This window comes from Balaenoptera borealis, assembly GCF_965194805.1.
Source record: "Balaenoptera borealis genome assembly, chromosome: 1".
NCBI classification, from domain to species: domain Eukaryota; kingdom Metazoa; phylum Chordata; class Mammalia; order Artiodactyla; family Balaenopteridae; genus Balaenoptera; species Balaenoptera borealis.
The window spans coordinates 73,176,979-73,189,034 of NC_138860.1; the positions used below are offsets into that span (position 1 = coordinate 73,176,979).

The window sequence follows — 12,056 nt, forward strand, 5'->3', positions numbered from 1 at the left end:
GTGAGGGGGCTGGTCTGTTCTCTAACCTTCGGTTACTGTACCCTGTCTCTTGTCGGATCATCAAACCAGGAGAGGGTGACTTAGGAAAAAGCTACCACTCACCTGGAGGTACCCTGCACTTAAAATGCAAGCACAAAACCAGGGTTGCTTGAGCCCATTTTAAAGCATCCTGGGCCGTTTGATTCTTAGAGGCTGACTCAACGAAGCCCTGTATCCCTTTGGCCGTGCTCACTACTTTGGCCTCCAAGGGACAAGCTGACAGTGTATTCTGAAGCTCAGAAAAAAGCATGTGGTGTCTGCTCCTGACCCCCACCCCCCAAGGCATCTCCCACACAAATGGCTGAGACAGTATTTATTTCTCATGGAGGTGTCAGCTTGTGGAGATGTTTGCTGCCTCGTTTAGGCGCTGGCTTGTGTCCTCTCTCTGTTTGCTGTTAACCCTCCCTCTCGTGGCTGTGGGCTGAGGGCTCGCCCCGGCCAGTTCTGGCTTAACCCCTCACTGCCTTCATCGCCTCACTGAACAGTCCAGCCCTGGCTTCTGAGGGCAGCTGGGGAGATGGCAATCAAAGGATTCCTCCAGTAATTTTTTTTTTTTTTTATCTTAGATGAAAAAAATAAAAAGAAGGGAAAATGTTGAGATTTTCTAAAGAAGGCTTTTCCAGCTTCCTAATAAATAAGACTTAGCTGTCATGTATGCTCCCATGAGACTGACTTGTGCACTCTGCCTCTGTGGACTCACCTGGCCTCTGGCTTCTCTTGAGTTTGACCAGAAAGAGGCAATGATAGCAGAACTGAGGGCAGAAGGAGGAGGGCTGGGTATTTATTCCCCTGCCTCCATCCTTCTACAGTCCTGACATGTTGGCTCAGTCCTTTCACCAAAGCCATAGCTGCTGTCAGATGTGCTTTTTTTTTTTTTTTTTAATTAATTTATTTATTTATTTTTGGCTGTGTTGGGTCTTCGTTTCTGTGCGAGGGCTTTCTCCAGTTGCGGCAAGCGGGGGCCACTCTTCATCGCGGTGCGCGGGCCTCTCACTCTCGCGGCCTCTCTTGTTGCGGAGCACAGGCTCCAGACACGCAGGCTCAGTAGTTGTGACTCACAGGCCTAGTTGCTCCGCGGCACGTGGGATCTTCCCAGACCAGGGCTCGAACCCGTGTCCCCTGCATTGGCAGGCAGATTCTCAACCACTGCGCCACCAGGGAAGCCCCCAGATGTGCTTTTCACACAGCTCTCTGAGTGCCCGTAACTGCTTCCTCTCCTCCACCCGACCCCAACCCCCAGGCCTAGGGATGGGCAAGCTCCCTGAAGCTCCCAGCCGTGGGCTACTGTGCCATCCTTGGTTGCTTTCCTTAAACCCTCTCCCACACCATTGTAAATAGTCCTTCTAAAAACCCTTCTCTGTTACCTAACCCAACAACAACAAAGAGGAGAGGATATGTGTGTTTGCCCAAGTATGAGGCTGGTCAGTCATTTCTAAAATGGTTCCTGACACCAGGCAGCCTCTTCTGTCAGTTTGTCCGGCTTTTTCTAAATGAACATTTAAGCATGAGTTGGGGTAAGGAGCGGAGGAGGTGGGTTTCTAGAGTTTAGGATCTGTGTGCCTCTGATGCCAACCTGCTGGGCCATTCAGCTGGGATGCAGGGCCAGCTTCATGGGTGTGGGAGCCGTGCGGTCACACAGAGCCCTGTGTTCAGAAGGGTCCCACATTTGGTTTAACTCTTTGCTGTCCCATCTTGAAATTCTTAGTAATTGTCTATAATTATAATTCTTAATTTTTATAATTCTTGCATTTTCACTCTATCATGGGACCCCGTAAATTATGCTGGTCCTGCTGGTATAAACTTGCCTATGGACTCTATCTTGTCTCCAACTGGCATAAGTTGAGCATGGCTCCTCCTCTGCCAGCCATGGGGATATAAGGCTGCAACTAGAGTGTCATTTCTTCAGAAGACTTTTTGTTTCCCCCCGCTGGTATGTAGCCTCTTTGAGATAGAGAGCAACCATTGAAAGGTAATTCCTCTGTATTTTGTTCAGTGTCCTTTTCTCCACTTAAGAGTCGTATAAGTTCCCATTATCTATTGCTGCATAGCAAATCACCCCAAAAGTTAATGGCTTGAAACTATAGCTGTTTGTTTTGCTAATGAATTTGCAATTTGGGTAGGGCTCAGCAAGGATGGCTTGTTGCTGTTGGAGGCGATGTCGGCTGGGGTAGCTCAGCTGGAGACAGAGGACCTGTTTCCAAGATGGCTCACACATATGGCTGGCAGGTTGGTGCCGGCTCTTGCCTGGGGGCTCAGCTGGGGCTGTTGGCTAGGGGGCCTGATTCCTCTCCATGTGGGCCTCTCCACACGGGGTTGCTTGGGCTTCCTTACAGCATGGTGGCTGGTTTCCAAGAGTGAATGATCCAAGAAACAGGAAGTAGAAACTGCCGGTCTTAAAATCTGTACCCAGAAACTGGCATGGTGTGACTCCCATGGTCACTTTTACTGTCACAGCACCCACCCAGATCCATGGTGAGAAGATATAGTCCCAGCTCTTGATAGGAAGAGAGTCAAAGAATTTACGATCAGATATCTTTAATCTTCCACAGTAAGCATGCTCATATTATATATGAAAAAATTCAAGGCAACAATGCAATGAAATCTTTCTCAGAACAACCGCAAATCTGGGGCAGAGCTGGACTCAGTGCCTGTAAGCTCCTGATTTCCCAGACTGTACTCTCTCTAGCATATCATACTGCTATTTTGCATAATCTAATAAACCGTAATAACTCTTCTCTGTCCTTGTGGCCCCGTTTTTCAACCTCAAAGCACATTAGAATAGCAGTAAGGGAGATATTCCAGTACTTTTGTTTTGAAGTGCTGAAACAGAGTCTAGGCATTTAGAAAACAAAGGAAAACACCAAAACCATAAAAATAGAAGCAGTTCTCATTTGTCTTGGTCGATTAGGTGATGTGGGGAGGATGTAACAGCACATGGTAACCTCATGTTATAGTGGCAGAGTGGGTAGCCCAGGCCCACCTGCTTGAATGCCCATGATGGTACTAGGAGGCCCCTTGTGGGTCACTTTGAAGCTGTAAGTTAAGATTAAAGGCTCTTGGGGAACTCTCAGGCCTCATGAATGGCATGCCACACATTGTGCCCTCTGAGAATCTCCTGGGGGAGTCGGGCCTTATGGCAACAGTTGCCTCCCATCCTCTGTCGAAGAGCTTGGGTACCTTTGTGCTGATGGAGCCCAAAGATGAAGAGCTCACTTTCCCAGGAGCCTCTAGGGCAAGCATACCTTTATCCTTCTCCCTCAGTGCAGGGTCTACAGATTAGAACTTTCCCAGCCCAGGGTGATAGCCCTTAATCTTTGATGACAATTCTGGGAAAGAGATTGATGATCTCCAAACTCTGGAGTGTACAGGCCTTTGTAGTGGTACTTGGGATACCTTTTCTATCTTCAGGCATGTCTGTGCAGTAACTGCAGGGACATGAAGTAGTTAAGAGCGAGCTAGTGGACCTCCACATCTGTCAGTTATAGTACCTGGGGTTCTGAGGGGCAGGGTACTCCTGTCCTGCCATCTCTTAGGTGGAAGCAGAATGGGCTTGGGAACTTCCATTGGTTTCAGAATCCAGTTGAGTATAGGTTTCTTGCCACACAAGTCCACATGAAGCTGGGAATGTGGTATAAGCATGACTGGGCCCGAGGCTCTTTTTACACATAGAGATACTTTTCACGTGATTACGAACCTCTGATAAAGTACTTATCACTTCAGGCCTATGTGCCTCTCATGTTGAAAAACTCAGATGAATAGAGGCACTTTTATTCTGACCACTCTGATTCCAGCCAGGCATTCCTAGGGAAGAGTAAGGGACCCCGGGGAAAGAAAAAATGTGAATCCTGTTGATTGCAATGCTTAGTTCTTGGGATTCCATTACATCTGCGGAGGAGATTCCAGATAAGTCTTAAACTCCTAGAATGTCAGAGGAAGTGGGAAAGTCAGAATAGAAAGAGACTCCCAGATTTGGGGGACGTTATAGCAAATAATGTCAAAATGGCAGCTTTTGTATAAAAAGTTCTTTCCCTGTCCTGTGGATGATGAGATTTACCCAAGATTATTCTAGGAGTCATAATCAAATGCAATATCCTTTCCCAAGTCCTCGTCCACATAACATCCCCTCTGGATTACCAAGTACCTACGTCTGTGCAGATGAAATGCACTGAGCTCTCCCAACTCTTGGTTCTGCCATTCAGCTGTAATTACTTTCCAACCGACCTCAGTGACCCACACCGCATACCTGCATGACTCCCCAGATCATTCGCTAAGATGTGACAAGACCAAAAATACAGGGGCAGAGAGAAGGAAGGGCGGGAGAGGGAAGGTGTGTGGGCCACATCTGCACCTCTGCCCTGTTGGGTGCAGGGCCCCTCCATTAATTGTTCATTTTACACAGGCACTGATCTGCTTTGTCTCCAGTTCCCTTGGGGTTGTGATGATGTCCAGGTACCCTTGATAACTCACTTTGATGTACTGCTCCATCTTGGGTGCCCTGTGGATTTTGATGGAGGCAGCTTTGAGTTTGAAATGCTCCATCTGGTGACTTTCTATTAAGTAAGAAACAAAAGGAACAGGCAAAGGAGGTGCTTCTTATCCTCTTGCCCTCCTCATTTATTTTATAACTTGAAGCACGCCAACTCTTCCCATCCTGGAAGAGAGCTCGGGTGGGGAACAAGGTGAGGATGAACAAGAGACCAAGTCTGGGTTGGAAAGCAAGTATCATAGTCACCCATCACTGGTGAAGAATTTGAGTTTATACTGCATAAAGCTAGGATGAATCAGTGGGGGGTCAAGGGTCCTTGCCTTCAAGGAACTATCAGGCCACTGTAAGGGACAAGAGTCTAGAGAGGGGCTTCCCTGGTGGCGCAGTGGTTGAGAATCTGCCTGCCAATGCAGGGGACACGGGTTCGAGCCCTGGTCTGGGAAGATCCCACATGCCGCGGAGCAACTTGGCCCGTGAGCCACAATTACTGAGCCTGCGCGTCTGGAGCCTGTGCTCCACAACAAGAGAGGCCGCGATAGTGAGAGGCCCGCGCACCGCGATGAAGAGTGGCCCCCACTTGCCACAACTAGAGAAAGCCCTCGCACAGAAACGAAGACCCAACGCAGCCATAAATAAAATAAATAAATAAAATAAATAAACCCAAAGTTAAAAAAAAAAAAAAGAGTCTAGAGAGCCTGAAACTCTGTGAACCAGGCAGAGAGCAATAGCCTTTGGTCACCAGACCAGGATTCATATGATCACTGCCACTTACAGGTAGTAGAGCTTTGGGCAATGTCTTGTATTCCTGAGGCTTTTGTTCATCTGTAAAATGGGGAGAATATTTTTTTTTAATAAATTTATTTATTTATCTGTTTTTGGCTGCGTTGGGTCTTCGTTGCTGCGTGCAGGCTTTCTCTAGTTGCGGCGAGCGGGGGCTACTCTTCGTTGTGGTGCGCGGGCTTCTCATTGCGGTGGCTTCTCTTGTTGCAGAGCACAGGCTCTAGGCGTGCGGGCTTCAGTAGTTGTGGCACGTGGGCTCAGTAGTTGTGGCTCGCGGGCTCTAGAGCGCAGGCTCAGTAGTTGTGGCACACGGGCTTAGTTGCTCTGCAGCATGTGGGATCTTCCTGGACCAGGGCTCGAACCCGTGTCCCCTGCATTGGCAGGCGGATTCTTAACCACTGCACCACCAAGGAAGTCCCTGTAAAATGGGGAGAATATTTGTGCCATGAGAGTGTTGTGAATATATGACACATCTTTGAGAAATGACTATTCAGTGTAGGTAACAAGCATTTTTCTCACTTCTGTTTTTTTTTGCTCATTGAGGCAGCAAGATCGGATATGTCTTCTCTCTGGGCCTTTACAATGCGGTGATTTTTGCAGAGGTTGGATGCTGTGGTTTGGTTTGCCAAGACCAGCCCCCTACCACCAAGTTTCTAGCTCCAGACACAAAGAAGTGATGGTTCCCATGGGTCATGGGGAAGGTGGATGGTTCACCGGTCTTCTTGAGCACCTGGCAATGTCAGATGCCCAGCAGTTTCGGATTCTTCCCTGGGGAAGCTTCTGAGAGCCATGCAGGGAGTGCAAATTACCCTGAGAGTTTATAGCAGGAGATGAACCTACAGGAAGAATTGGGTAGAACTTGGCTAGAGGCGGGGGAGGGGGGGAGCGGGGGTGCGGGGGGGAGGGTTCCTCCAGGGAAAGGGGAAGAAGCCACCATGCAGACCATTGTTGCTATTGTTAGATCCAAGGCAGAAGGCCTGGGAGAAGATCACAGGGTGCCCTTGCATCTTGGACTGAGAGGTAACAAATGAGCTGATAGTCTGCCCTCCAGCCCCCCACCAGGACTTCTTGGTTTTGCCACTGGGGGCTCTTGCTAGGCAGCGATGCCTTCCCTGCCAGGTTTTTGTTATTAAAGTTGATCCCATGTATCAGAGAGTGGAAAGCAGGCCTTGGAAGTCAGCATCCAAGTGGGATTCGAGGCTCTCTATAGCAGTGTGTGCCAAGGGCTGGGGGTGGGGACGTGCGGCGAGCTCTCCGCTCAGCATCCAGGAGCGAGCCCTCAGCATCATTCACTCTGTCAGGGTATCTCAGTGGTAATCACTTCCAAATGGCTGTGGGGTGGGGAGGGGGCTCCCCTCCAATCACCCAAGGAATGCCTTGACTCGGGACGGAAAGGGAGGTTTTCCATAAGCAGCTCCTCTTTCCAAAGGGGACGGAGGGTAGAATATGAGACGCCTGTGAGCCTCTCTCAGTGTCATCTAGAATACTATCCATTGCAACAGAACAAAGGGGGAGGGAACGATCATCGAGGGTAGTGTCAGGTCCCATCGTCTGACCTGGGAGGTGCTTTCAGGATAAGCAGCTCACCCCTCTAGAAACGACCATCACGTCTTGAGCGTCTTCTGGGTGGAGATTGTAAGAGTGTGTGCACAGACACAGACTCTGTCTCTATATGATAGACAGGTGCTGTAAAAGTCACCCATCATACACATACGGACCAGAGCTGGAGAACATAGTGCAAGGGAATCCAAATCACATATCTGGGCGACCAAACCCGCACTGTTCCTTACTAGCTATGTGATTTTAACCGAGTCACTTAACCTTTCGATGCCTCGATTTTTCTTACCTGTAAAGTAGGGAGTATAATGTCTGTTTGGTAGAACTGTTGCCAGGACTCAGTAACAACACTTGGCAGAAAGTGCAACTCACCAAGTGTGTGCTTAGCATAGCTTACAAACCTGCTATGGGAGATTCAGTGCCTTTCCCAATGCTTTACCTTATACACCTTGCTGCCTGCGGTTCCTGCTTGGTGCTTGGCAGTGTCACACATGAACGGCAGATCCAAAACCTGTCTGGAGCTTTCTTGCATTCAACACTATTTCCTCTGTTTCTCGCTGCAACCCTTATCACTTCCATCTGCAGCAAGGAGCCGTGACGAGAGGAGCTGGAGTGATTTGGCCATGTGGCTCGTGTGTAGGGTATCCTGGGTGTTCTCAGCTCTCCTCCCAGGCATGGGTCCTCAGAGGGCTGACCCTGGGTTCTCTGGAGTCCACTGAGAACCCCCGAATGGCCACCGGCCTGGCCTCCTGCAGTGAGGATGTGTTAGATGCATGTATTTCACACTTGGACTAATCCTTTCTTCATTAATATGCTGACTGGTTTTTCCTCAGAACTCTTTCTTCCATGGGTGATCCTTTCCCTCTTTTCCCCTCGCGTTGGCAAGCAGTCTCCAGAAGTCCTTCTCCGGCTGCTCGACCTCCAGAAATGGTTCTGTGTCTCAACTTTTATTAAGGAGGAAGGGGGAAGTAGCATTCCTAACCATGGTTAGTGGTCTTCACTGTCTTTTTTTGAAAGTTAAAATTTTAAATGTGCTGTTGCTCAGGGACTATTTTCATTTAAGGCCTGAGTCCAAATACCAACGGTGGAATGAGGTACATGCTGTTAACTTGCTGTACTTCTTCTAGGTCCTTCCACGCATGGGCCAGGCTCCTCTGGGTGGAAATCCCCAGGAGGTATGTGCAGAGTTCCAGGACCAACTGACCTAGCAGAGGATGGCTGCTTAGTTGCAGACTCAGAAGGATCTGTCAGAAGGGTATTATTGAGGTCCAGAGGTCACAGGCAAATCGCCTAGTATCTCACCAGCATCTTTATTAAGTATGTACACACTGCACGGCATATCACCCCAGAATTCCTTCTGTGCGTAGCATGACCCTGGGGTTGCAGGTCCTGTTAATCTTCTTTATTCTGTCTGTGGCACAGGCATGTTTGTGGCTAATAACTGTCTCGAGTTGTACTATGGCCTTGGGCTTGTTCGAACCAGCCCCTCCCCCCACCCCTTTTTAATTTCTATCTGGCACCTGCGCTATCCAAAATTCTTGTGGAATGGCAGTCCAGTTTTCTGAACAGCGGATATCTGTCAGATTTAAGCCTTTTTGGAACTAGATTCGGTGAGGTTTGGATGGACAGAGTTATGAGGGCCAATGATGTAATATAGATTGATTTTCACACAAAAGTTTGAGTTCCTCTCTCACTTTCTTTGTCTCTTGCTCCCTATTATCTTTCCTCTTGCTTTCTCTCCACTTCCAGATCTGTGCCCTGGCATTGCTTCCTGTGTTGGTCAGCAGAATGAATTTCCTGCCATTTGTTTCACTGTCATTTCTGGAACGAGAAGGGAAGTCTGGCTTGCCTTGCCTACACCGCCTGATTCCCTTGCATGAAGCCACAGGGAGTTCTCATTACCACTGCCCATATGCACAGACACAGCATCTGTCTTCTGCCCGGGAGGACACAGGGAGAGTGGCTGCCAGCAGCTCAGGCCTGAGCCCCATCTCCTGCTGACCACTTCGCTCTGCATGCTGCCCGGGCAGGGGGGTGGGGAGGAGAAGGAGGAGGGTGGCATGGTACACACAGCTTCCAATAAGGACTGGAGTGAAAATCCTGCTGATGGTGGGAAGGCGGGCAGAAGCAGCCATCACCAGCCACCTTGTCTCTGGGCAGTGTCAGGAGCTGTATCCTGGGTGTGTGATGGTGTGAGAGCCACCGGCAGGCTAGCGGTGAGGTTCAGAGACCATCTGCGCGGACTGCACTTGGGAAGGAGCCATCACCGTGTGATATAGATAAATGGGGGAAGAACAGGCAGACGATCACGTTTAGCTTTTAGAGAGTGTATCGGTTAGCTATTGCCACAGGAACGCAGCATAACAAAGCATCCTGAAACTCAGGAACTTAAAAAACCAAGCGTTTACTTTTCTCCCTCGTGGGTCTCTGGGTTGGCATGATTAATCTGTTTCAGGCTGTGGGCCATGTGGACTTGGCTCCAGGTGTCAGTTTGGGTTCGGGTCTTGTCTACATTCCCTTTGGATCAGCAGGCACTGAGCCGTGTTCCCATGGAGGATGATAGCAGCCAAACCACATGTGCACATTTGCTCACATTCCATTGGCCAAACAAGTCTTACGGTGAAGCCCAAAGTCAGTGGGGGAGGGAAATTTACTCAGTCTTAAAGGGAAGTGGTGGGAGGGGAGTGAATGTTTATTGTGTGTAGCTGGGGTACAGGTCCAGGAAGAATTTGGGCAATGAGAAAGTTAGCTTCTTTGTATGCACATCTGGGTGAGAGGGCAGCACTGGTTTCCCATATGCCGTGGCACTTGGCAGATCAGTCCTTGTCCTCCACACTGCACCTTATCTCTTAGGCCCGAAATCTAGTCTTCACGCTCACCCTGCTGTAGTTTTCAAAGAGCTGCCATTATGGGCTTTATGCCTGTCACTGAGACCAGTAATAAAGGTAGAAACCAGGTTTGAGTTGGATGCTGCCAGCACTTGGGTTGGATTTCTTCATCTTTGTACAGTTGGACCTCTGTGTCCGTAGGTTCTGCATCTGGGGACTCAACCCTGAGGATACAGAGGGCCAACTGTGCTGCAGCATTTTGTATAAGGGTCTTGAGCATCTGCAGATTTTGGTAGCTGCAGAGGGCGGGAGGCTGGAACCAATCCTCCGTGGATACCGAGGAATGACTGTATTTCTTTTTAGCTACCAATGGGTATCCAATTTGATCTTTCTGCTGTGGAATGTGTATTTGGCCAGCTCCACCCAGGAGCCGTGTCAGGAAGAAGAGTGGTTGTAGGGTCTTTTCTGCTTCCCGACACTTACCCAGCAACCTGGTCTTGCCTCAGCCCTGAATGGAGGGGTTTCGTTTTAGGTGCGATATTTGGCCTACTAGGTCCTTTCAAACTTAAGCCTCAAAGTTTTCCTCTTGGAGTCTTTTTTTCCCTCGTGCTAATTTTCTAGAACATTCCATCCCAGATAGTGCCACAGTCAGAAGTTTTTCCCCTTCTCCTCTCTTGTTTGCTCAGTCATGAATTTCTAGCAGAGGAACCCTTTCTCCAGGGCCCTGTCACTGGTGGGTGGCAATGAGTCCATCAGATCCCGTTACTTGGGCAGTGTGCTATTTATCTGAGTCCCTCCTACCTGTAGACCAATCCAACTGCATATTTCTATCTCCTTCCTTCCTGTCCTCCTTTCCACGAACACCTACTTTGTGCTGGCACCTGAGTCACACACTCAAGACACACTCCTTGCTCTTGGGAGACCCATACTCCGGAGGGTCCATGAGACAGGGAATAAAGATCAATATAATTCAAAGTGGTAAGTATAGTTGTGAAACAATGTACAGATCACAACTGGAACTTGAATTAGATGCATCCCAGCCTGCTGGCGGGGTTTGGTGGGGGGTGGTATTGCGTGGAAGGTGTCCGGGAGGAGGTAATGACTGAGAAGAATTGGCCAAAAGGAGAGGAGAAACTTTCCAGGCTGGTGGGACGATGTAAGTCGAGGCATCAGGCAGGAGGAGCATGCCAAGCACCAAGAAGGAAGCAGCAGTTCAGCGGTGCTGGATTATAGATGTCACGAAAGATGGGGACTGTCAGGTGATGAGGTGGGGAAGGCTGACGGCAGATCACAATCCTTGGATGCCATGGAAGGAGCCCTGTTTGGGGACCCATTGAAAGTGGCATTTGAAGCAGGGGAGTGACATGGTATATAAAAGAGTGTTAACCACGTACAATTAGTTATAATTATCTTGGTTTGGCGGGTAGAAATAAGGCATAGACTCAACAGCAAATAATTTCCATCTTTCACTGCACATCCAAACCAGTCCTGCATGCCTCAGATGACCAAGTTTAGAGGAGGCATATCTTGGTGAGGTGGTCCCACAACAGGAAATGTAACATTTTTGCAAATAATGGAGAGAAGGCTGAACTAACTCTAACTCTTTTTCTTTCTGAGACTGAGCTATAATCTTGGAGGACAAGACTTTTTTGAGAAGGAGAGGCTAAAATTTACATGGCACTTGCCCTGAACCCAGCACATCCCATGGTCCTCTCAATCCCATGAGGTAGTTTCCGTTATTGTTCCCATTTTACAGATGAGGAAACCAAGGCATGGAGAGGTTAAGTAACTTTGCCAGAGTGACCTAGTTAGGAAAGAGTGGAGCCTGGCTTCACCACCTCTGTTCTGACCCTACCTCCAGACCTGAGCTTCAAACCAGTATGTGGCACAGGGTCTACCTGTCACCCTCTTCTCCCTCCAGGCCCAGAGTCTGTACAACTTGGATGGAGGGTGTGATAAACTCTGCATTTTAAGAAAATAACATCTGGTCTAGGGTAATCCCACAGAGATACCAGACAGGACATCCTGTGTAGAAGACATGGAAAGTTTTATGTTCTGTAGCTACTGCCTTGGAATCCCCCCTGAGCTCCAGAGCTTGGACCAAAGGCTACTTAGAGAGATAATTGTTAGGCAGAGGGGTCTTAGAATCTGGCAGAGCACCGAGTATGGAGGAAGTGGCTTCTTTCTCAGTCTTAACCTTGGCTCCTTACATTCCTTTCTGGTACCTGTCTGCTTCCCATCATGCTTTCCCTCCTCGGGACCTGGAGGGCTGGCTGTTGGAGGGGAGAAGGCTTGGGCGTAGGCGCTGTCTGGAGGAACAAGTCATTGGGCTGCTGAAGCCAAGTCCGTGACCAGCAGGATCCCAG

The 12,056-nt window shown here is 49.0% G+C and overlaps 1 protein-coding gene and 2 long non-coding RNA genes across 3 annotated transcripts in view; 1 reads left to right on the forward strand and 2 right to left on the reverse strand.

Annotated features, from left to right (window-relative positions):
• LOC309636003 overlaps positions 1–12,056 on the reverse strand; it is a 702,830-nt gene that overhangs the window by 324,111 nt on the left and 366,663 nt on the right. The gene's annotated exons all lie outside the window — the stretch shown is intronic.
• LMX1A (LIM homeobox transcription factor 1 alpha) overlaps positions 1–12,056 on the forward strand; it is a 153,318-nt gene that overhangs the window by 40,245 nt on the left and 101,017 nt on the right. The window lies entirely within an intron of this gene.
• LOC309636037 lies at positions 906–11,282 on the reverse strand. Its single transcript, XR_014249198.1, has 2 exons — positions 5,228–11,282; positions 906–4,899 (listed from the first exon to the last, which is right to left on the reverse strand). It is a non-coding gene; the product is annotated as an uncharacterized lncRNA (long non-coding RNA).